Source organism: Lissotriton vulgaris, chromosome 10, assembly GCF_964263255.1.
Source record: "Lissotriton vulgaris chromosome 10, aLisVul1.2, whole genome shotgun sequence".
NCBI lineage: Eukaryota > Metazoa > Chordata > Amphibia > Caudata > Salamandridae > Lissotriton > Lissotriton vulgaris.
Window position 1 is genome coordinate 492,541,144 of NC_141698.1, and position 24,064 is coordinate 492,565,207.

Here is a 24,064-nt window from a genome sequence, read left to right on the forward strand (position 1 = left end):
CTTAAATAGCGATTCCTACATGTTCTTTATTTGCGAGTAGCAATTTGCTACTCGCAAATACTCCCCATTCATTCCTATGGGCCAAGAGGCCCATTGGAATGATTGGGGATTTGCGAGTAGCAATTTGCTACTCGCAACTGAGATAGCGATTTTAAGGGTGACAGGGGTGTCCAAAGGACGCCCTGTAGCACCCCTAAAATGCACTTTTGGACAGGTGTTGCGCACACACATGTCCAAAGGACATGTGTGTGTGCTACATGCAACTTTGAAAAATGCTTTTAAAAGCATTTTTCTGAGTTTATGCTATTTACCGACAGGTCTGACCTGTCGGTAAATAGCGGCCCCAAAAGTCCAAAATCGCTATTTTGTTGTGTGTCATGAATAGCATTTAAGGAATCTCTATTAGAGATTCCTTAAATGCCATTTCACGCAAATATGCGAATTCTTAAATAGCGATTTTTGCATTTGGTATCATGAATACCAAATGCAAAAATTGCACTCGCAAAGGGCCAGATTCTGAGAATCTGGCCCTTTGCGAGTGCAATTTAGCTACATGAATCAGGCTGTAAGCAAGCTATTGCCCAGAGTTGCAGAGTGGGACTCCATGATTGGAATAGGCACCGAGGCGAGAATTATCAGGTCCGTGGAATTTTTGAGCCCAAGACCCGCCGAGGCGGGGAATGGAACCCTGGTCCCGGGCCGGACCTCTGCATCAGCGTCTGCCGCTCTAACCATTGAGCCACACTTCTCCGTGTGTTTGGGTTTTGGGGTGCCTGGGTTCATTTTAGGGTTTAGGGTGTGTTTGGGGTTGGGGTGCAAGGGTTAATTTGGGGGTTCAGGGTTTTTGGGTTTTGGGGTGCCAGGGTTCATTTTAGGGTTTAGGGTGGGTTTGGGTTTTGGGGTGCAAGGGTTAATTGGGGGGTTCAGGGTGTGTTTGGGTTTTGGGGTGCCAGGGTTAATTTTAGGGTTTAGGGTGTGTTTGGGTTTTGGGGTGCAAGGGTTAATTTGGGGGTTCAGGGTGTGTTTGGTTTTTGGGGTGCCAGGGTTAATATTGGGGTTCAGGGTGTGTTTGGGTTTTGGGGTGCAAGGGTTAATATTGGGGTTCAGGGTGTGTTTGGGTTTTGGGGTGCAAGGGTTAATTTGGGGGTTCAGGGTGTGTTTGGTTTTTGGGGTGCAAGGGTTAATATTGGGGTTCAGGGTGTGTTTGGGTTTTGGGGTGCAAGGGTTAATTTGGGGGTTCAGGGTGTGTTTGGGTTTTGGGGTGCAAGGGTTAATTTGGGGGTTCAGGGTGTGTTTGGGTTTTGGGGCTCCCAGCTGCAGGAGGTCAGACGTTTATCTGCAATTCATTGTGCAATCATCCAACAGTTTGCATTTTTCTGGAAAACTGAAACCAACGTGGTGGACGTGCTCTTTATATAGACAAACAATTCCTGTTAAAATCACCAGACGCAAAAACATCTTATTGAAAACACAATAGTACCTTTGAAGTATTCAGATGCTTATTTTCAAATCACCCCAAAGTCATCAGGAACAATGTCATCTTGTAAAGTTATTGGAGAGTCATTTACTAGTCATCCTCAGGAATAATGACACCTTCTGAAGTCGGCAGATACTAATTTTCAAGTCCTCCTTAAATCATCACGAAAAATGACGCCTACTAGAGTCATCAGGTACTCCTTTTCAAGTCATCCTTTAATCATTACGAATAATGACACCTTCTAAAGTCATCCGATACTCATTTTCAAGTCATCCTCAAATCATCAGGCTGAGCTTCTCCAGCTTGCTGATGACTTCAAGAGCTTGATGATGTCTGATGACGTGTAAATGACTTCTAAGGTAGTTGGATGATCATCCAATGACTCTTGGGATGGCTTCTAAAGTAATCCTGTTTGACCTGGGAACACAAACACACAAGACACACACACACTAGAATTACCAAACTCTAGAGAGGCTCCCGGGTGCAACAGATGACAGACACACATGGGAAAGAGAGTTGACACGGCCTCTCCAGAGCACACGTTGTGCCTTCAATAGGGCAGATATAAAAAACAATATCTAAACTGGTATGATTGGAGGACAATTGGTAAGGATATAAGAACATTATCCAAAGAGGGACAAGGAGACTCTATTCACTCATTATATGTGCTTAAAAAAGCATCAGTTTTAATCAACATTGGGACAGAAAAATTATTTACAATTATTAACAGCACTGCAATTGTAAATACAGAATCTGAAAGAAACAGGTTAGTATTAGATTCCTTACCTTAGTATATCCCCAGGCGTCAGACTGGATCCGGAAATTTTTGCGTAGCAATACCCCTGCGCGTCGTTAGGCGTCGTCTCTGACTCCGCGTCCATCGTCAGCGTCATCTGTGCCGGAATGACGTCGTCGGCGTACTTAGACGCCGCCCATGCGTGCTGACGTTAGCTTTTCTTTTTTCCGCACCAGCTAGCGCAGATCCGGAGAAGCTCTACCCCTTAGTCACTTTTTGACTAAAACTTTTTGATCATTTTTGATCCTCTTCAAGTCGTTCTCGACTCTTCAGGTGCCGGTAGGGATGCCCGGGTTCAAACCCTGCTCGAAGTGTAGTCGACTGATGTCGAATACCGACTCCCATCGCCGGTGTCTACAATGCCTAGGCCTCGACCAAGATGACTGCTTCTGTTCCGACTGTCGAGCCCTGACGTCGAAGGCTAGGCGGGAGCGGTCCCGCAAGCGTCTCGAGCTCCGGCAGTCGGCCCGTGCCATTCGAGGTCCCGGTCCCACGGGAGGTTGAGGGACCGGTCGCGGGGTCGGAGCCCTCGAAGCTCCGGAAGTCGGCATCGGTCTTCTGGTTCCTCCTCAGGTAAGAAGCATGAGAGGTCGGAGCGGCGTCATCGCTCCTCCGACCGCCCCCGACGCGGCCGGGGTTTTGGGTGGCACCACCCACGCGGCTCCGCCGAAGTCGCCAGCGTCGCATCCTGCCCCATACCTACTGGTCCCTGAGCACGATGCGACGCGGGAGGAGATCGAGCAGTACCTCATGGCCATGAGGTCGCTCTCTTCTCCGCCGGGCCCCACGGCGCCTTCGGGCCCAGCTCCGGGGCCTAGCGGGTCGAGTGCTCAGGCACTGACGCCGTTGGCGGCTTTGGCCCCGACGCCGCCGGCGACTTCGGCCCCAGCGCCGTCCCAGAGGGTGTCACCACCGGCGCCGACTTCAGTCCTTCTGTCGCTCCTGTTCAGCCGTCGACACGGCCCCCTTGGGAGCCGTATGAGACAGCAATAGGTACATTCCACTTTAATGAACGGGCCCCGATTGTTGATCCTGGCTACCAGGAATTGGGTGACAAAGAGGACTGGGAGGGGTCTGAGGACCCTCTGACACGGGAGTGTCAGGGCCAATCGGACTGGACAGTGGAGCTTGGGGAAGCCAGTGGCCTGGACCTCTCTCCAGACACTGGTTTTGTCTCCCCTCCTACCGTGGCTACCGAGGAGGGGGCAGCCTACAGCGTAGTGTTGATGCGGGCGGTTAAGGCCTTAAACCTTACGCTCCCCTCAGCGGCCGTGAGGACTAATCTCCTCACCGAGGTCCTCAAACCGCAGTCAAGCTCGGTACTCTATCCGGTGCGGACTGGATACCACCGATACACTGGGCAGAGCGATGGCTACGACAGTGGCGGATCGACGCCACGCCTGGTTGAGGTACGCCAATTTTTCGGCTGATGTCCAGGCTACTCTACTGGACATGCCGTTTGATGGCCGTCACCCATTTGGCGACCAGGCAGACCACGCGCTTGAGCGCTTTAAGGACTCCAGGGCTACGGCCAAGTCCTTGGGCCTCTCGGCCCCGCGCCAGCAAACGGGTGCCTTTCGCTCCTTTCGTGGCCAAGGAAGGGGCGCCCCCACACGTGCCGCCAGCCACACACCTCCTCAACAGCATCTTCAGTGTGGTGGCGGCCGTGAAACAGCAGGGAAAGCTGTCAGGGACAACGGCGAGGCCAGTCCGCACCCGCAGCATCTGCCTCAAAACCTTCCGAGGTTTTCAGGCCCATGTGACGCCCGTGGGGGGCAGGGTTCGCCATCACCTCTCCCACTGACGCACCGTCACATCGGACAGGTGGGTGCTGCAAATCGTCTGAAGAGGCTACTCCCTCCCCTTCGAGGTGACCCCTCCAGCCATGCCACCGCAGTACCACCACGTGTCGGGGGACCACTTGTGACTTCTGCAGGAGGAAGTTACGGCCCTCTTGGCCAAGGGGGCTATCGAGCGAGTTCCTGGGCCAGAAGTAGGGTGTGGTTGTTACTCCCACTACTTTCTGGTTCCCAAGAAGGGCAAAGGGGGCCTACGCCCTATCTTGGACCTACGGAACGTCAACGGCTTCCTCCGGAAGGAGAAGTTCAAGATGTTGACTTTGGCTCAGGTCTTGGCTGCTCTAGACCCGCAAGACTGGATGGTGGCGTTGGAGTTGCAGGACGCCTACTTTCACATCCCCGTCCTGCCGGCCCACCGGCGTTACCTGCGGTTCACCTTAGGCCTCAAGCACCTTCAGTTCACCGTGCTCCCCTTTGGCCTTACCAGCGCCCCACGGGTGTTCACGAAAGTGATGGCAGTGGTCGCAGCTCATCTGCGCAGGTTAGGGGTTTCAGTCTTCCCCTACCTCGACGACTGGTTGTTGAAGGCGGGCTCGCCCCAGGCAGTCGTCAACCACCTCCAGACGACGGCGGATCTCCTGCACCTGCTGGGGTTTTCCATCAACGTGCCGAAGTCACACCTGTGTCCCTCCCAAAAGCTCCTCTTCATCGGAGCTGTTCTCGACTCGGCTCAGTTTCGGGTCTCTCCTCCCGAGCAGCAAGTCCGGGATATTCAGGCTCCGATTCCGATCTTTCAGCCTTTATCCCGGGTTTCGGTCAGGTTGACGCTGCAGCTTCTGGGGCTGGTGGCTTCCTGCATCCTTCTGGTGCATCACGCCCGGTGGCGGATGCGGGACCTGAAGTTTCAGTGGGCCCAGCATCAGGGCAACCTGTCCGACCATGTCCTGATCTCAGAGGGCACTGCGAGACAACTGCAGTGGTGGCTCACGGACCGCGATTGGGACAGTGGCAGATCCCTCTCCCTTCCCCAACCGGAGCACGTAGTTGTGACGGACGCGTCCCTCCAGGGCTGGGGAGGCCGCATGGGAGAGGCGGAGATCAGAGGCCTCTGGTCTCCGGCGGAGTCCCAGCTCCATATCAACCTTCTGGAGCTGCGGGCGATTCGTCTGGCACTGAAGGCATTCCTCCCCTCTGTCCGAGGGTGTGCAGTGCAGGTGTTCACGGACAACACCACCGCCATGTGGTACTGCAACAAACAGGGCGGTGTGGGGTCCTGGACCCTCTGGCAGTGGCTGGAACATCAGGGCGTGACCCTGGTGGTTCACCACCTGGCAGGTTCTCTGAACGCCAGGGCGGACGAACTCAGCCGACTGTGCTCGATGGATCACGAATGGCGTCTGAACTCGGACGTGGCGCTAGGCATCTTTCTGCAATGGGGAGAGCCTTGGTTAGATCTATTCGCCACCGAAGAGAGCGCGCAATGTCATCAGTTCTGCGCGTTGGAATTTCCAAGGCGGCACTCGCTCGGCGACGCATTTCGTCGCGAGTGGAGTTGCGGTCTGTTATACGCCTTTCCGCCTATACCACTTCTGCCCAGAGTGCTGAAGAAAATCAAGCGCGACCGGGCCCAAGTAATCCTTGTGGCTCCGGACTGGGCTCGAAGGTTCTAGTATCCCGAGCTACTCAATATTTCAGTCGGTCGTCCGATCCGTATGCCTCTTCAGGAGGACCTTCTGTCGCAGCAATAGGGGCCGGTCCTCCACCCGAACCTGTCCAGTCTCCACCTCCATGCTTGGAGATTGAGCGGCTCAGTTGAGGCCATTTGACTTGCCTCCTGAAGTCTGTAATTTTATTCTGGCAGCCAGGCGTCCCTCCACAAAGTCGGTATACGCCTGCCGGTGGAACAGATTTGTCGCATGGTGCACAGCAAAGGCTGTGGATCCTCTTTCTGCCCCTCTTTCTGAGGTTCTTCTCTTCCTTCTTTCTCTTGCCCAGCAGGGCTCTGCTCTGGGCACTATCAAGGGCTACCTTTCTGCCCTTTCTGCCTTCCTAAGGCTGCCTGATCAACCTTCTTTGTTCAAGTCCCCCATAGTAACTCGTTTTCTGAAGGGCATCACACACATGTTTCCACCTGTTCCCTTTGTGATGCCTCAGTGGGACTTGAACCTGGTTCTTACCTTCCTGATGTGCACTTCCTTTGAGCCACTTCATTCTTGTCCTCACCGTCTTCTCACTTTGAAGACAGCTTTCCTGGTTGCCATCACCTCTGCCAGGAGAGTGAGTGAGCTCCAGGCTCTATCTTGCAAACTTTCTTTCCTGCCTGTACATCCAGACAAAGTGGTGTTGCGTACAAGACCCTCTTTCCTGCCCAAGGTATGCTCTGCTTTTCACATCGGGTAGTCCATCACCTTGCCCTCCTTCTTTCCGCCTCTGCATCCTTCAAAGGATGAAGAGCGGCTCCATCGTTTGGACCCAAAACATACGCTTTCATTCTATGTGGATCGCACACGCCAGTTCCGGGTGGACGACCAACTCTTTGTTGGTTACGTGGGTGCGAAGAAGGGACGGGCGGTGCATAAGCAGACCATCTCTCAGTGGGTTGTCTTATGCATTAAGGCGTGCTACTCCTTGGCTAGAAAGGAGCCTCCAGTTGGACTGAGGGCCCATTCCACTCGGGCCACGGCGGCTACTACTGCCCTGGGTTGGGGAGTCCCACTGCAGGACATTTGCCAGGCCGTTACGTGGGCCTCGCTGCACACCTTTGCGAGGCACTACTGCCTGGACAGTCAAGTCCGGAGGGATGGCTTCTTTGGCCGTTCCGTCCTCCAGGACTTTCTAGTGTGATTATTGGTTCGCAGACCCACCACCGGGGTTGGTATTGCTGGGGTATCTATTCTAAGGTAAGGAATCTAATATTAACCTGTTTCTTTCAGATGAACAAGTTACTTACCTTCGGTAACGATATATCTGTAACAAACAGTAGTTAGTATTAGATTTCTTACCGCCCCACCCATCCTCCCTGTTCTGCGAACTGATACCTAGGGTTTAGGTCTTCCCCTTTCAGGGCCCTAGTTTCTTGGCACCAGTGTTGGTTCTAGCATGGCTGTGCGTATCTGGCGCGGAAAAGCTGTGTCTAAGAACTGACGTCAGCGCGCATGGGCGGCGTTTAAGTACTCAGACGACGTCATTCCGGCGCAGACGACACGGACGCGGAGCCAGAGACGACGCCTAACGACGCGCAGGGGTATTGCTAAGTAAAAATTTCCGGATCCACTCTGACGCCTGGGGATATTCTAAGGTAAGGAATCTAATACTAACTACTGTTTCTTACAGATATATCGTTACCGAAGGTATGTAACTTGTTCAATTCTATTATAACCCAAGTGTGTACAAGGCGCACGAGTGGAAAGTGAGTGACACTATGGCGATGCAAGTGACAGAAGAATCAGCGTGAACGGCGCAAAGTGCTTTGTGCAAGAATATATACAGTGACTTCGAACATAGAGGTTTCAATACACTTTGCAAGAAGCGCCTAGAGTCTGGCTGACTCTTCAGCCAGACTCTAGGCGCTTCTTGCATAGTGGTTCTCTGTAAAAATGATAAACAAAAGCAATTGTTGAAAGTGTATTGAAACCTCTATGTTCGAAGTCACTGTATATATTCTTGCACAAAGCACTTTGCGCCGTTCACGCTGATTCTTCTGTCACTTGCGTCGCCGTAGTGTCACTCACTTTCCACTCGTGCACCTTTTACACACTTGGGTTATAATAGAATTTCTGTATTTACAATTGCAGTGCTGTTATTAATTGTAAATAATTTTTCTGTCCCACTCCAAAAATGTTGATTAAAACTGATGCTTTTTTAAGCACATATAATGAGTGAATAGAGTCTCCTTGTCCCTCCTTGGATAATGTTCTTATATCCTTACTAATTGTCCTCCAATCATACCAGTTGAGATATTGTTTTTTATATATACCTTATTACCCCAATCCCAACCAGGTTGACGGGTTTCCACTCCTGTTGCTCTAAACAAAATGCAATAGGGCAGGCCGTCTCCTCTGCCTTTCACCTCATTCTGACCGCTGAAGGCTGAGCAGTGTGCACGTCCGATTCCGGTTAGCTATGCCTGTTTGTAAACACATCTGCAGATAACGGCAGCGAGGCACAGGGAGACACAGCGACGAACTATTATACCATTTGGTTCTTGGGGGATTTGAAGCCTTGGTTGGCACTTGGGGTCTTAAATCTTTCACCGATATCCAAGGTCGGTTAGCCCATGTTTGTGTGCCGAATCCCGCGAGCTCTCGAAGCTGTTCCTCACAACAACAACAAAAAAAATGGCCGCCTCAAGCTTTCGAAATTTTCGGAATCAGGGGCGTGTTTTGGCGTTCTGAGTGACGGGTGATGTCACAGGTGGAAAGAACTCCAAAAACACATCCCCGAATCCGAAAGAGACTGGGCTTCATTGGAGTGACGCCTGTCTCCTCCAATGGCTGGCCTCCGTTTAGGAAGCCAGCCAATGGAGGAGAGAGGCGGGTTCAAGCTCCCATACTCCAAGTCATTAAATCTCGGACTGGAGACTGTGCAAGCGCAGCCTTTAGGTCCTCAACCTAAAAAGGGGGGGTACCTCAGTTTGTCGAACCTTCACTCCTCCACCATGCGTGCTATGTTGTTAGTACCACCCCTCCTGCACAACTCTGGTGCCAATAGGGGCACGTCCGCTGAAACTTGTCCCCTGGGAGCTGCTCCAGTCTGAATCGTCCCCCACTTTGCTGTGTGTCAAAGGCGTGCTGTCCAGAATGATCACACTGCTCCCAGCAACGCTGTACCTCTAGATCTCCTCAACATTCACCTTCACCTATGTCCCACTCTGCGAATGCAGCTGCTTATTTCCCCTCTTATTAGCGAATAAAATGACGCTCAATTGTCTCCACCTCTGCAGGGGGCTTTTATCTGACTCCAGGCTCCAAGGACTCTGGCACATGCGTGATGTTATCACCTCCCGCCGGATGTTTTTGCCACTTATATAATGCCCAGTACTCTGTTGAGGTGAAACACTGGCACTGTTAATCCTCCAGCCCCACCGGCAGCTTTGATCTCCGCCTCGGGCCCGCTGTCGCAGGCAATCACGTCTGTTTCCTCACCTGCGGCCCGCTTCTCGCCGCCTCCAGGTGGCGAGCCTCCCCCCCCCCCCCCCACCCAGGCCTCTCACCACGTTAATGCTGCATGACCGCTTTTCTGTCATTCACTGCGGCAGTTCACAGTTCGGTGCGGCGGCAGGTAGTGAAAGCGGGCCGATCCCAGCGCCTTTACACACCGGAGGGCACCCGCTCCCCCATCATGTGCCTCGGGCCTCTCCGCCTTGTGATCAGCCTGGGATTCGCGTGCCTGCTATGTCCCACTCACTGTGCTAGCGCGTCCAGGGGTGCTGCCCGCGTCGTGTTGTCTCGTCTCGCACTCCAGCACAACTAGTACCCGATTCCGCCACACCCAGTACTCCTTCTGCTGCCTATGTTCTGCTGCTGTAATCCACTCTTTACGGGCTCATGAGTGAATTTTGACCGAGGATAAATATTGGATCAGTGCCAGCCTGCCGGAGCCTCACTGTGTGACGGCCATTCCGCTCCTGCGCCCCCAAGGACCACCACCCACTTTTTATTGTGGTCAAAGTTGGCTCTAAGATCTGCATGACCCACAATCCGGCTGGACAACTGTTAGCAATCAACGTCGGCCCGCTACAAAAAGAGTTAAATGGGGCACATTTTTCAAAGCTCTGTACTAAAGATGGAAACTTACTTTCACTCCACCAGTTCTAAAGAATACAACTTACCTAGTTGAGAAACACTGGGGTGCAATATTAACAAACTTGCATGCAACTGTAACGTCAAATAAGCCCAGAATTCAATCTTGCGCCCCTATAAGAGGTAGGCCTTGTGCTCACTCTGTGACAAAAGAGTTTAAGGAGAGCAGAAGTGTGTGTAGCATCGCTGAGACATTACACAGAAGATCGAATAGCCCAAATACGAAAACATGCTGAAAAAATACTAGGAAAAACAAAAGTCTAGTTTGGGAACTAAAACAAAAATATCTAGAGGCAGAGTGGATACGACCATTTCCCCAGCTTTAACCAAGCAAGTCCAGAGAATTCTGGGTCTATGTTAACAGCTTGGAGATTAAAATAACAGGCAAGGAAAAAATCCATTTCTGCTGAAAAATGGGTTGCTCATGTATCAAACCTCAATGTAGACTCCACTAAAACAAGAGCCACCAGCAAAAATTAACTTCATAATGTCCTAGATTGTCTTGAGGAGAACCCAATTTTAGCCACAGAAAAGGAGCAGTTAAGCATCCTTTAGAGTTGTATGATAAAGGCACTCATGACTAAACCATGACTGCCTCTAAAACGAATGCATCTTAAGCACACATTTGTTTACCACACATACCTTTACCACGTAATTTAGTTGTAAAGGCATGAGTAGCAAGAGGGTTTGCGTGGCTAAGATCACCACTATCACGATCCCCCCCCCCCCGCCCTCAGCCCTAAAATTCGATTTCCCTACCTCTCCCCTCCCGTCCTGAGGCCTAAAACCTGCTCTACCCATACAATTACACCCCCCTGCCCTGAGGCCTAAACCCCTGCACCGTACCATAAACTACCATATCCCCTGCCCCCTAAAATTTCCATGCGCTGACCATAAAACTACCCCAACCACTTCCACTGCCCTGAGCCCTAAAACCGCCCAACTCCTAACTCCCCATCAAACCCAGCACCAGCCTTTAAACTGCCTAACCATTCCCCCAGCGCTAAAATCCTGCCCCCTTCCCAAACATACCCGTCCCCACCCACCCTGAGCCCTAAAAGTGATCACACCGCTAGAAACTACCCACCCCCACTAACCTGTCTGCACCCGGAGCTTCCTGCTTTGATGCTTCTTCCTCTTCTCCGCACCCATCCTGAACACTAGACCGCTATCTGCCTTAACCATGCATATGTGTGGTTATTGCAGATGGGTAGTTGCGCTTCCCTTGTTCCGGCCGTTTAACATCTTTAAATCGATCAGGAAGGAGGGTGCTCTGGGTACAAATTGCCTAACTGGGATTATCATCAAGGAGGATCCGACGCTTTGGGGACCTTATATGCTCAACCTTTTTACTGATTGTGCTCTGCTGTATGCCATCCTGGAATCATAGAAGGGCTCCATTTTGCATCCAGTCGGGCTGGCTTTAACGCTGGTGACACCCTGTGCAACTATCATTTTTGCCTCCCCCCAAAACACTATGTGACCACCTCCTTGGATTCCCTCACTACCACTTTGCAAAAGTGCCCCTCATCTTTTCAATCATAAGTTATTGCTAAACACAGTACCCCCCCTGAGGTCAGCGCCGCTTCACGGCGGCGCCCGGTGCGACTGCACCGATCACACTGCCCTAAAGCTTCCCCTGCATCCATTTAATAAACAAGCATTTGCAATGCAATAGGTCTCGCATTATTTAAGTTTGAGCTATTAGCATTGTAAATGGCAATTGTTTTTTGCTTTATGCTATATTTTTTTTTTACATAAAAAGCTTCATATAAAATATGTTTTATTAAAGTTATTTATGCAGTATCTAAATTTTGTTTGCATAAAACAGTATAATAATATCTTAGTAAAAAAGTCAAATATTTTAATGGAAATTCACCAAACGTTCATTTATGTGTTGGTTTTGAAAATAGCTAAATTAATAGCTTTGTCATTTACAATGCCAATAGTTATAACTTTCGCAAATGTGACACCTATAGCATTTGTAATGCAACATTTGTATTTACGTGACTTAGATGTATTGATATTACAAATAACAATGGCTTTTAATTTTTTTTAATACTTAATAAAAGTGATTGTAATTTATAATGGCAATAGCTTAAACTTTTGTAAATAACTTTTGTGAAGATTATGTTCAGTGTATTTTATTGTAACAAAATCCAAGAACAGAAGTGAAATATTAACATCTTTTTGTGACATTTGTAATAAAGCTTGAAACATTGAGAGAACATATTTGTGCTGTGGTGGTGCTGAGTGATGCTGTGGTGGTGCTGAATGGGGCTGTGGTGATGCTGAGTGATGCAGTGGTGGTGCTGAGTGGTGCTATGGTGGTGCTGTGGTGGTGCTGAGTGATGCTGTGGTGGTGCTGAGTGGTGCTGTGGTGGTTCTGAGTGATGCTGTGGTGGTTCTGACTGATAATGTGGTGGTGCTGAGTGACTGTACTCACTGTCACTCTGCACTCACTGTCACTCTGCACGCACTGTCACTCTGCACGCACTGTCACTCTGCACGCACTGTCACTCTGCACGCACTCTGCACTCACTGTCACTCTGCACTCACTGTCACTCTGCACTCACTGTCACTCTGCACTCACTGTCACTCTGCACTCACTGTCACTCTGCATGCACTCTGCACTCACTGTCACTCTGCACTCACTGTCACTCTGCACTCACTGTCACTCTGCACTCACTGTCACTCTGCACTCACTGTCACTCTGCACTCACTCTGCACTCACTGTCACTCCGCACTCACTCTGCACTCACTGTCACTCTGCACTCACTGTCACTCTGCACTCACTGTCACTCTGCACTCACTGTCACTCTGCACGCACTCTGCACTCACTGTCACTCTGCACTCACTGTCACTCTGCACTCACTGTCACTCTGCACTCACTGTCACTCTGCACTCACTGTCACTCTGCACGCACTCTGCACTCACTGTCACTCTGCACTCACTGTCACTCTGCACTCACTGTCACTCTGCACTCTGCACTCACTGTCACTCTGCACTCACTGTCACTCTGCACTCACTGTCACTCTGCACTCACTGTCACTCTGCACTCACTGTCACTCCGCACTCACTGTCACTCCGCACTCACTGTCACTCTGCACTCACTGTCACTCTGCACTCACTCTGCACTCACTGTCACTCTGCACGCACTCTGCACTCACTGTCACTCTGCACTCACTGTCACTCTGCACTCACTGTCACTCTGCACTCACTGTCACTCTGCACTCACTGTCACTCCGCACTCACTGTCACTCCGCACTCACTGTCACTCTGCACTCACTGTCACTCTGCATGCACTCTGCACTCACTGTCACTCTGCACTCACTGCATGCACTCTGCACTCACTGTCACTCTGCACTCACTCTGCACTCACTGTCACTCTGCACTCACTGTCACTCTGCACTCACTGTCACTCTGCACTCACTGTCACTCTGCACTCACTGTCACTCTGCATGCACTCTGCACTCACTGTCACTCTGCACTCACTGCATGCACTCTGCACTCACTGTCACTCTGCACTCACTCTGCACTCATCATTACTGTTCCTTTTGTGGCATAAAACGGGTACCTCTTCTGCGTGCACTGGTTTATGTCAGAGGAGCTAAGCTTGGTCAATGTCTGAACAAAATGGCAAAATGATATGTTCCTGCAACAGCACAAGGCCGTAGATTAGAAGCTACGAGGTAAGAGACAAAATGTACCCGCAATACCAAAGTACTAAACGCTTCACTGTATCTTGGAGGAATGTACTTACAAAAAAAAAAATCAATCACCCATAACAACGAACCCACCCGACCCGTCCTTATCAAAACAGATCAGACGAAGACTTGATGGAGAGGGCCAGGCACACAACCCGGCCATCGGTCGCCTGGGAAACCAGATCCATCCACGGCTCAGGAGTCCTCTGTGCGTGGACAGGGTGTACTCCAGGAATCAAGTCCGTGCAATTGTACCTAATAATTTTCTCATAAAAAACTCACTGCGCATTCCACCCTCAACGAACAACACGCTTGGCAAAACAACATGCACGGCAAAGGAAACCGGCCGCTCGCACACTCTCCTCTCCTGCCTCCTTGTATCATACCAAGTCACGGACATGCGCAGACGTCGTGATGCGCATTTGATTCAAGTATTTTACAGTTTTATAAAAAATACTCACTGCGCATTCACCAATCAACGCGCGCGGCAAAGGAAACCGCCGCGCACACACGCTCCTTTGCCCTAAGGTAAGCAATTACGGCGGACTCCCGCTTTCGTTTTCCGCCGGCCTGCGAACAGGAAGTCAGGCAGGCCGGGCGGGACAACCGGAAGTAGGAGGGCGGGAGCCTACCCCGCCTCCCACGGAAGAGCCGCGATTGTTTGGCGCACCGGAGCAGGCAGGAGCCTACCCTGCGCCCCGGTGCCGAAGAAGGGAAGAAGAGTCTTGCTGCCGGTGGGAGCCGCTGCACTGAGGATGCCGGTGAGTGGGGCTTCGCCTTGTTGGGGGGGGGGGGGGGGCATCTGTGTGCGCGCGCGCGGCGGCGGACTGTGTGTGTGTGAGCGTGCATGTGTGTGTGTATGTGTCCTGGAGTCTGTGTGTATGCGTGTGTGTGACGGGGGGGGGGGGTTGCCTGTCTGGGTGCCTGCGTGTCTGTGTAAGTGTAAATGCGTGTGCGTGTGTGTGGAGCCGAGAGGAGAGGGGCTGGTGTGTGTGGAGGGGTCTCTGTGTATGCGTGTAGGTGACGGGGGTGTGCCTGTGTGTATGTGCGCATGCGTGAGTGCTGTGTATGCGTGTGGCTGTGATGTGCGCATGCGTGAATGTTGACGCGCGTGCACGCAGCTCAATCCAGCCGCTCGTCACAGTTTTGTGTCCCTCATTCCCCCGTGTCAGACGACTATAAGTCTCCGCCCTGGACGCATCCTTCGGATGCGAATTCCAGGGCGAGACCTAAAAAGGGCCTAACGTCTTACCTGAAAATTGCATGTAAGTAGCTTTACTAAATGTAGATGGTAAAGTCTTTGTGAAGGTTCTCTTACATGAGCTGCAGGTCTGCACTTATGATAACAACATCATCCCATACTATCAGACGTCGTTCAGACGGAAGGCTTCAACAATGGACATTGTTATAGCTCTCTGTTATCTGGGAGCCAAGGCCATTGGAAAGACTACGCCCTTCTGTGTGCCTGTTTTAGTGATTACAGCGCCGTATTCGATGGAATTTATCAGAGCACTGTGCCAATCTTGTGGATTTGGGAATTCCAAGGCAACTCCACAGACACCTGTGCCCGGGTTAAGGTTTATTCATACCCACGCAATGGCAAAAATACAAACAAATAACGGTCTGAAGCGGGGATGCGCTTTTACCCCCACCCTGTTCAACTTATATAAAGCTGACTTGGGGGCGGAGCTGTTGAGAGGAAATATCTTTCTACCTAAGCTAGTCCACATCAAATTACCTATCATTCGGTATGCAGATAACTTGGTGCTATTGGATCACAGATGAATTGGGATGGAGAGGGCCTTGGACATACTAGATTCGTACAATACCAAGAACTCTCTGCTTGCAAATGCAGCAAAAACTTTAAGTCCTGGTTCTTGGACAAAGAACCAAGAAACATCAGCTGGAATGGGAGTTGGGTCCTTTAAGCATTAGGATGACTTTTAAATATAATTGTGTTGGTGTCTCATTGTCAGAAACCAAACACTTCTTGCATTCTTGCACACGAAGGCCTTGAAAGAAAAAATAGCCAGAACCAGTTTGGCTTTAACCATCCTGCATTACGACCTGCACAGTCCCAGAGTAGAGGGGTTCTGAACAGAATCGAAGGCAAAATTAATACCCACCATAAGTTATGGCCTTCTCGCTTTTCCTGGTTTGCAGACATTAGAATGCTGCCATATAGCTGTGTACAGAAGAACAGTTGGTCTCCCTAAAACAACTAGACAAACTCCGATTTGTTTGGATTAGCAAAAATTGATATTTAATATAAAAAGGATAAAATGAATTACTTCCATCAAGGAGCTAGAGCTAACACAATTAAAGCCTCCTTTGCGTGCGATATTCCAGGATACCAACAGCTACTGAACAAAGTACCATGGCAATGCAATTGACACACTGAACTTGACTACAGAGTGTCTAAGTTGATAGACTCGCTCAGCACATAAAGAGGACTTTGAAAGAACAGGATGAGCTTATATCAAGGCAACAAGACATTAACAAAATCAGAAACAATGTGGGAGCAGTGTGGCTCGTCAAATCACATGAAGCCACTACCTGCCAACCATATTTGAAAGCAGCCCTGGGAAGACCAGCTCTAAAGAACATCTTGCTGTATAGGTTCTTACATTGCCGGTTTGGGAATACACTGCACACTTGAAGACAACCTCACCAGGAAACAGACCGTGCACGCTGTGCTCATATTATCAAGAATCTGCTGCTCACATAATGTGTTTTTGCCCAGTACTGCTCCCTCAGAGGTGGGCCTACCTGAGGCCAATTTTCCTGCAGCAGTGCGTAAGAACATGCAAAGAGACCGTGGTTTACATCTTCTCCTCTGATGTCCTGCTGGAACTAGCATGGATTGGCAAATTGTTTGCCATGGCTGGAATGCTACTGCGAGACGCTTGCCCACTCCCGTGAACATCCCTGTGATAGAATAGAGTTCGAACTCAAGAATGGAGCAGCCAGCCTAAAGACTCAACATATTTGAGATTTCGGCACCTTGCACTTTAAAAGTCTTATTCTGCATATATGTTTTATATCCGGCACACGGTTCACTGTGCTGAGTCATTCCTTATGACTTGACCACTAGGTACCTTCCATTTTGGAAAATAGACCAGCTTTGAAAACATTTTTTGCCAGTTTTTCAATGTTGAATTTGCTTGTGGCACTTTAGAGTACTTGCCCCTCTGTTTCTTGTGCTACTGGACCTTTCTGGAGATTACACGGACTTGATACACTCAATAACTCTTGATAATTAAGCAATCTGCATTTTGTTAGTTATGCTCATTTAAACAGTTTACGCTGTGTGTTTTTAAACTCCCAGCGACGCAGTATGACTTATGTGCACCTACATCATTTAGACTCCTGCTTTTTAAGTTCTTCTTTTAAATAAACCTGTTTCCTTCGAAGTCCACCTGTTTCTTAAGTAAATTAATCCGTGTGGAGTGATTAACCGTATATAATAGGGCCGAGAGGTCTGGAAGCACTAATTGGCTGCATTCAAGGAGGCCGATAGAATAAGCCACAATTTATGTAAGGGCTGTTTCTGTGCTATAGCCTTGTCTAAATCTGGAATGGAAATCCTCAGAGGCTGGTTATGGAGACATAGTTAAACGATTACACAGCTTTCTTAAACCTTCCCTAAGAAGGAAAGCGTTAATGCTGGTGATAAAGCGCGCAGCTCAACTGACTAGTCCTTTACCAATACTCACCTGGGCCCATAATCAATAAACGTAAAAAATTAAGCAGGTAACCTTCGCTCTATTAACAGTGTATTTTATTCGTTTAGGACTTTTGACCTTTTTATACCTTGACTTACCAATCCACGTCCCCGGTACCTAAAATCCTAAGGCATCAAGGGTGTTAGAATAATAGGAAAATAACATTTGCACTCGTATAATAACCACAAACTCGAGAAAGGTTTAAACTCTGTTATCTAAAATCTTTTAAATGTCATGATCCAAAGATTAAACACCAAGAGACATTCAATTCTGAATATTAGAATCAACATGTAACTATGCAAAAGATGTATTAAACTGTTTACGAGCATTTAGCAGTAGGGAAGGGTAAAGAGAAGGAACATGATATGAACACACTATTTTCAAACTTGTAGCGATAGAGAGTGTAAAAAGAAGGAAACAAATCAATGATGAACCCACATGGATTTTATATTTACCTAGAATGGTGCGAAGAACTAACCCTGGCCACGGGTCAGTTTAAAGGATAGAGCCCCGAAAGTTGCAGTCGCCAGTAGGCTAGCAGGTGCAGATCGGAATCAGGACAGGTAAAGCCAAAGTGGATCAGGACAGGTCCACCAAAGGTTAATACTGGCACCCGCAGTTAAGTTGCAATGCCTGCGCTACTCCCTCTCTGCAGCTAATAGCCAGAACCCCGATTGGGTTATCGATTTCCCCGACAAAGTGCTTCGCCAGCACTTCTGAACCCTGATTGGGTTATCGAATCTTCTGACAGAGTGCTCCGCAGCCCTCTGCTCTTGGTCACCTATTGAGTGCGTTGGGTCAGTGACAGGTCAGCTATTCGGACACATTAACTAGCTAAGCCTACCCTAGTTATACTATTTTCCAGGTCAGTGTACCACCCCCCATGTTGCAAGTGTCAGGATCCCCAATTTTGATTGGACAAGGAATGAGGAGAGGTCATCACACCATACTAAAATGAAACTTTTCTTTTGAATATTCTATTAACGTTCCCGCCCATCAAATTTTATTTTCCCATGTATATTTTTTCCACCCGGCAGTGAATGTATCAATAATGATTACAATGTAGTCCATATTTTAGTTTAGCTTCTTTCACAGGGGTCAGAAGTTGACTTTCCCAGGAACATCTTCTAGCAAGTCATGACTTGGCCGGGTTTCAATGCCAGTGCTTCAGGGTTTGTGTTTCTTCTGCGCAGACGCAGTTTCTTTCAATATGGAGTTCAGCGACGGGCATCAGGCCCAAATTGATTTACATGTAAGAATAGAAAAGAAACAGTTTGAGAACACAGAATACATAAATGCACTGTATTCTACTTATCTCTACTCTATTCCCTATTCCCATTATTTTATATTTAACTATTGCGTTAAGGTGAAGCAGAACGAACAGCTTAGCAAAAGCAGCAGTGCAAGCTTCATGCATGCTGTAACACAGAGCAGCCATTTTAGTTCTAGTGCGCAGAAGCAAAAGATTCCCCCCAAAGCAAAGAGTACGTCATGTCACGTGAGTGTGACAGAGCATGCGCAGTAGAAAATCCCACGTAGCAGCGACCATATTAATGCAAGCGGATTATTGTTAGTAAATGCACATATGCAAGCTTCACTTAGATGTCATGTAATGCAATATTAATAGGACAAACATGTTGATTAGTATATTAACGTTATGTCGAGAAGACTGAATACAAGCAAGTCGCATTACGTGTGAATCCTTGCTCCATCACTGGACCAAAGTTGTTCAGGTTACTGGGGTTTGCCTTACGCCTTTTCAGGATTGGTGAGACTTTTTCAATGTTCAAACTGTCCAGAAGCACCATGCAACAGTGAGGCATTAACCCAGGAAGGCTGTTATGGTAGCTGCAGTTTGGCCATTTCCTTACTCCGGATGCCCAGCAATGTGTCTGAATTAATTGAAAAGTTTGACTTTTGTAATAGTTTTGACTAGTTCAGACTCTGAGAATGCATGAAAGTACAACTTAGACCGTTGCATTTTGATTCAGTGTGCAGTAATCTGCTATGTTGGAGTTTGATGGATGAGATGGCTCAATAGATTTTACTTTCTCTGCAAAGAAGATTTCAAGTCCTTCCCATTTAGTTGGTCGTATGACGCTCGTTCTGGTTGAGGACTGAGAGTATGGACGGGTTTATAGCAACATCCAGTATAGATCTAATGTGATCAGATTTAGCTTTAAGCAGGAAGAGATGTCAGCACCCTGTGAGATCCTTCTTTTAAAATAAATGTTCTAGCCTTTCCTTCCTTCCTTTCTTGCTATGGAAGGTAATTACTTCGGAGGTGAATGGGCTGCTCCAGATAACACTGTCCCATTATGACTCAACTGCATACGTAAAACCCTAGTAAAAATAATTTGCGCACAATTTATCTTGGAAAAATTTGATTTGGACTGGTTAATAAGCCTCTGTCATTTAACCACGCCCACTCACAAACCTGCAGTTTATTAAAAACTCATAGTCTCTTTAACATGATTTGCCTGATATGGCCTGGGATATACGGATGGGAGTCAATTATGTAGTATCCAGATTCAGCTGAGGGGCTTAACCTAAAGTCAGCCGAGGGGTCTCAACCTAAAAAAGTTTGAAGACCTCCGCTATACGGTGACCATTGTTTTTTTATGTCCGTTGCATCAACTCTCATTGTAACTTTGGTGCTAGTTTTGATCCATTCTGAATTGGTATTCTGATTTTTTTGCAATTGGTAGAACTGTTTTGTGAAAATAGTGACTGCAAGCCACACAAAAACAAGTTTGCTCACCTCAAAACAGGTTGGCATGTTATCTTTCATTTTGTGATGCATTGTTAGCACCAATTCGCTTGAATAAATATGTACCAGCTTGAACTGTGCACTCGCTAAATAACCACACCCGTAATATCGGTGGTCAGGAGGCATTTAATATGCACTCAAGGTTGTGCTAAACTGTGAATGAGGGCAAACATCTTACTCACCCTTTGTTTCCTTTCTCTAGCACTTGACACCATACGTCCCAATTCCTCATGGATGTGCTTGTCTGTTTTTTTTTACACTTCTCCTTTGGTCAGTTTAATTTTCTTCTAATCATCATATCTAAGGTGATCAAACTGGCCCCTTCTACTTGAGAACTAGTTTATTATAGTAGCAATACTGGGGTATCTGCAACCCTTCTCTTTAAGTGAACAGCACTTTATAAAATTCCCTGATTACTTACTGATAATCTTAACTACTCTTAGTCCTACTCGTCCTCGAGCCAGTCCTTACCTATGAGGTTTAGTTAGCCAATCTCGCACCCCGCACAGGAAACAAAACAGGAAATGCTGTCTAACCGCACCCACCCTGAACTGGGCACTACCAAGGCGTAGCATTCCCACAGCACTTTGCGTAATTCCAAGTCTCTTAACAAAGACCTAGATACCAGGGAGTGTGGGTGGAAAGAATGGCGGGTGGAGGACGAGTGGGACTTTGAGTAATGGTAATCATCGGGCATTTTACCTATGAGGTCACCAAAGCCGAGACAAAAATGGCCTTTGAGGAGAAAAAAACTACTGAAAGATCAATATATAATGCAACGCCAGGTGTGATTAAATGCAACAAAACATCCTGATTCAAGCAGCACACTACCTAGTAAACTATCATGGTATCATCGATTGCAACACTCCGTATCTAAGAATAGTTTGTCATGCAATCTATAATGTCTCATAAAGTTGTGCTCTTTGACCCAAGTTCCTGCACTGCAAATCTCCTCCAAAGCCACACCCGTCAAACTCTACACAACAGGGCACCATGTCTTTTGTGGAATGACCCTGTAACCCTGGAGGCAGAGTAAGATCTGAACTGGTATAGTCCCGCTCAATAGTCTGTTTGATCCAGCAACTCAGCATGATTTTGGATGTCTTCTTATCCTTTCTCTGGAGACCAAAAGTGGCAGACAAAGATTGGACTTTCTGTAAACAATGGATCTGTCAGGTTAAATTGATAGAGCACTCTTAACGTCTAACATGCAGCTTGCATTTGTCCTCAGAAGTGGTAACAGGATAAAAAGCAGGAAGAACTAATTCTTGAGACAAATTATATTTAGACAGAAATTTAGGAAGAAAGGAAGGATTTGGTTGAGGCACCACTCCATCATCTAAATAGGCCAAAAAGGAGGGTGACAAATTTAAAGCCGATGGTACCAACTGGCGAGCAGGAGTAATATCGCTCAAGAAAAAACCGTTATAATTGGATTTTAAGGTCCACTGTGGTTTCGGGTTCAAAAGGAGGCTCTTGCCTCAAATCCAAAGGTAAATCCCAGAAGACCAATCAAGAAATCTAAAAATAGAAAAGCTCATGAACATCCTGGTCACTCGAGTAATTGCATGCTCAGTCACATCACACTTGACAGGGAATGCCTTAATAGCAAACCATTTTGTTTTTAAGGTAGAGGGTGAGAAATTCTTAAATCTATCCAGCAGAAATTGAAGAAAAGAGGAGATGGAACACCCCACAGAAGAGCAGAACAGCAAGACTCAACGATTTCCAGTGTCTAGAATATGTAACCAGAGTAGAAGATCTAGATATCTGCACCACATCAGTAATGAGGAGGTAAACCTTGAGCTTTTAAACTCCTCTTAACAACCTCGACTGAGAGGGGAAAAACTACGAAGGTGGAGACGGCTGCAAGTCCTCAGTGGAGGAGGCAAGAGAGAAAAAACTCCGGCGCCTGTCATATCATGCTTCAGATGAGGAAACCAAGTTATTCTGGGCCAATATGGGACCACCACAATCACTTGAGCCTACTCCTATAAAATCTTGCACAACAATTTTTGAGCAAGTGGAAAGGGGGGAGGAGAGAAGTTTCTGTGGCCATTCCATGGTAATCGCATCTTCTTCCCCCCACCCCTTTTCCGAGACCCTAGAGCACAGTCTCGGAAGGAGAGGACTGTTCCTGGAGGCAAACAGATCCTGGTGGCTCAGTGGACTAATGCATCCACTGCAGGGGCCTGTGTTCGACCTCATGGTCACAGGTTCAAATCCTGGTGGGTCCACTCAGCCTTTCATCCATCTGAGGTCGATAAAATGAGTACCATTGAGTTGGGTAACAATAAACATCTGTTATTGAGTGTCAAGATGCCCCGTCAGGGTGAACGTGCGCTTTACAAATATACATGTTATGTTATGGGAATGCCAAACCTCTTGCAGATTTTCTACAATATGAAGCCAGTCACCCTTAATTTAAGAGATAAGAGAAACCTCCGACTGAAGTGATCTTCTATTGTATTCTCAAGACCCTTCATATGCACAGCCAACAAGGAAAGATGAGGAGTCTCTGTCCACTGAGCTAGGTCACAGGCCACCTCATTTAATGATCAGCAATGTATCCTTTCTTGATGATGTATGAAACCTTTACTGTGTTGTCTGACCTCACTAATACATTGCTGAGGTGCAGATGTTGATGAAAATTCTGAAGAGCCCTGAAGATCACCATAAACTCCCTCCAATTTGAAGATCTCTTGACTCTCCATCCAAGACCACTGTGCTTGAACGGTCATAATTCCCGGGGTAGCACTCCCAGCTCAAGTAACTTGCATCAGTCATCAGAATTAACTGAGGGTCTGGGCGCATTACCAATCGTTTGCAGAGAACCTGCATATCCTTCCACCATAGTAGACTGTGCTTGATGTCTGAGGAAACTAAAGTGACCAGATTAATATTCCTCGATGACAATGCTTGATGCCTCTGCAGTTGATACTGCAGTGGCCTCAAGTGCAGTCTTACCAATGGTAGTATGAAGACTGATGCTACCATGTGTCACAGGCTGGGACTTCATAGCACTATATATACATAAGGCAGTATTCCACACTGCACCCGCTAGGATTTAATTCCATGCCTTTCTGGTCGCACACACAAACACAGACTCTACAGGGATCACATTATCCAACTGAGATTTCACATGTGCCACTTAGACTCACATTCATTTTTAGCCATGGAAGATTAATTGATTTGCCCAGATTAACAGGGTGTTTAACTTGCATTTATTTTTCATTCCACTGTGTGTGCATGTGTATATTCTATGCAGTTACGTGAAGGGAAAAAAATGAACAAAATACTTGCAGAATATTTTTCTCTTTTTCACCACCTGAACCCATAGACTCTAGCCCTAATAGCACTCTGGATCACAGTTTCTGTACTTATTTATGCACTTCACGCCTGTTTGTAAATGAAAACGACCTGGCAATGCACCACATACAGAAGATCACACTTCCAGGTGATATTCATTTACATTTATTTGCTGAGGCATTGCACCACCCTGGTAATGCAGCTACGGGTCCCACAGTCTGAAGACCCCTGGCTGACACTGAAAATAGTACCTAATCATCTGATGATTATGAATGATAAAGATAGTACTGAAGATCAGGCCTGTATAGCCGTCGGAAGTCCGACACAGTATTTATAGCTAATAACTGTGTGTAATGCAACTAGATTATCCACGGTGCATATTGCAGTGGGGTATTAAGAGTTGAGGATGGCTTAAAAACTGTGAACGTGCAAGACGTGTCTTTGCTTTTTCTGATGACTGATTGTTCATAGGTTTTTGTCCAAGTACATTGTACTCTGTGAGCAGTATGTCTAATAGTCAGACCTGTGGTGAAAGATTCCAGCTCGTAGCTCTCCCCTAACCAGTGACCGAAATGCCCCAGCTATGTTGATAGGGACATCTCTGTACTACCCTATTGAGGACCTTGACCATAATTCATGATTTGTCCTAGAAGTGGACTGCTGTTTATTCATATCTTCTC

At 47.8% G+C, this 24,064-nt stretch overlaps 1 protein-coding gene across 3 annotated transcripts in view; it reads left to right on the top strand.

The window, feature by feature from the left end:
* The window catches only part of INTS15 (integrator complex subunit 15), a 161,926-nt gene that overhangs the window by 4,288 nt on the left and 133,574 nt on the right, over window positions 1–24,064 (top strand). The window lies entirely within an intron of this gene.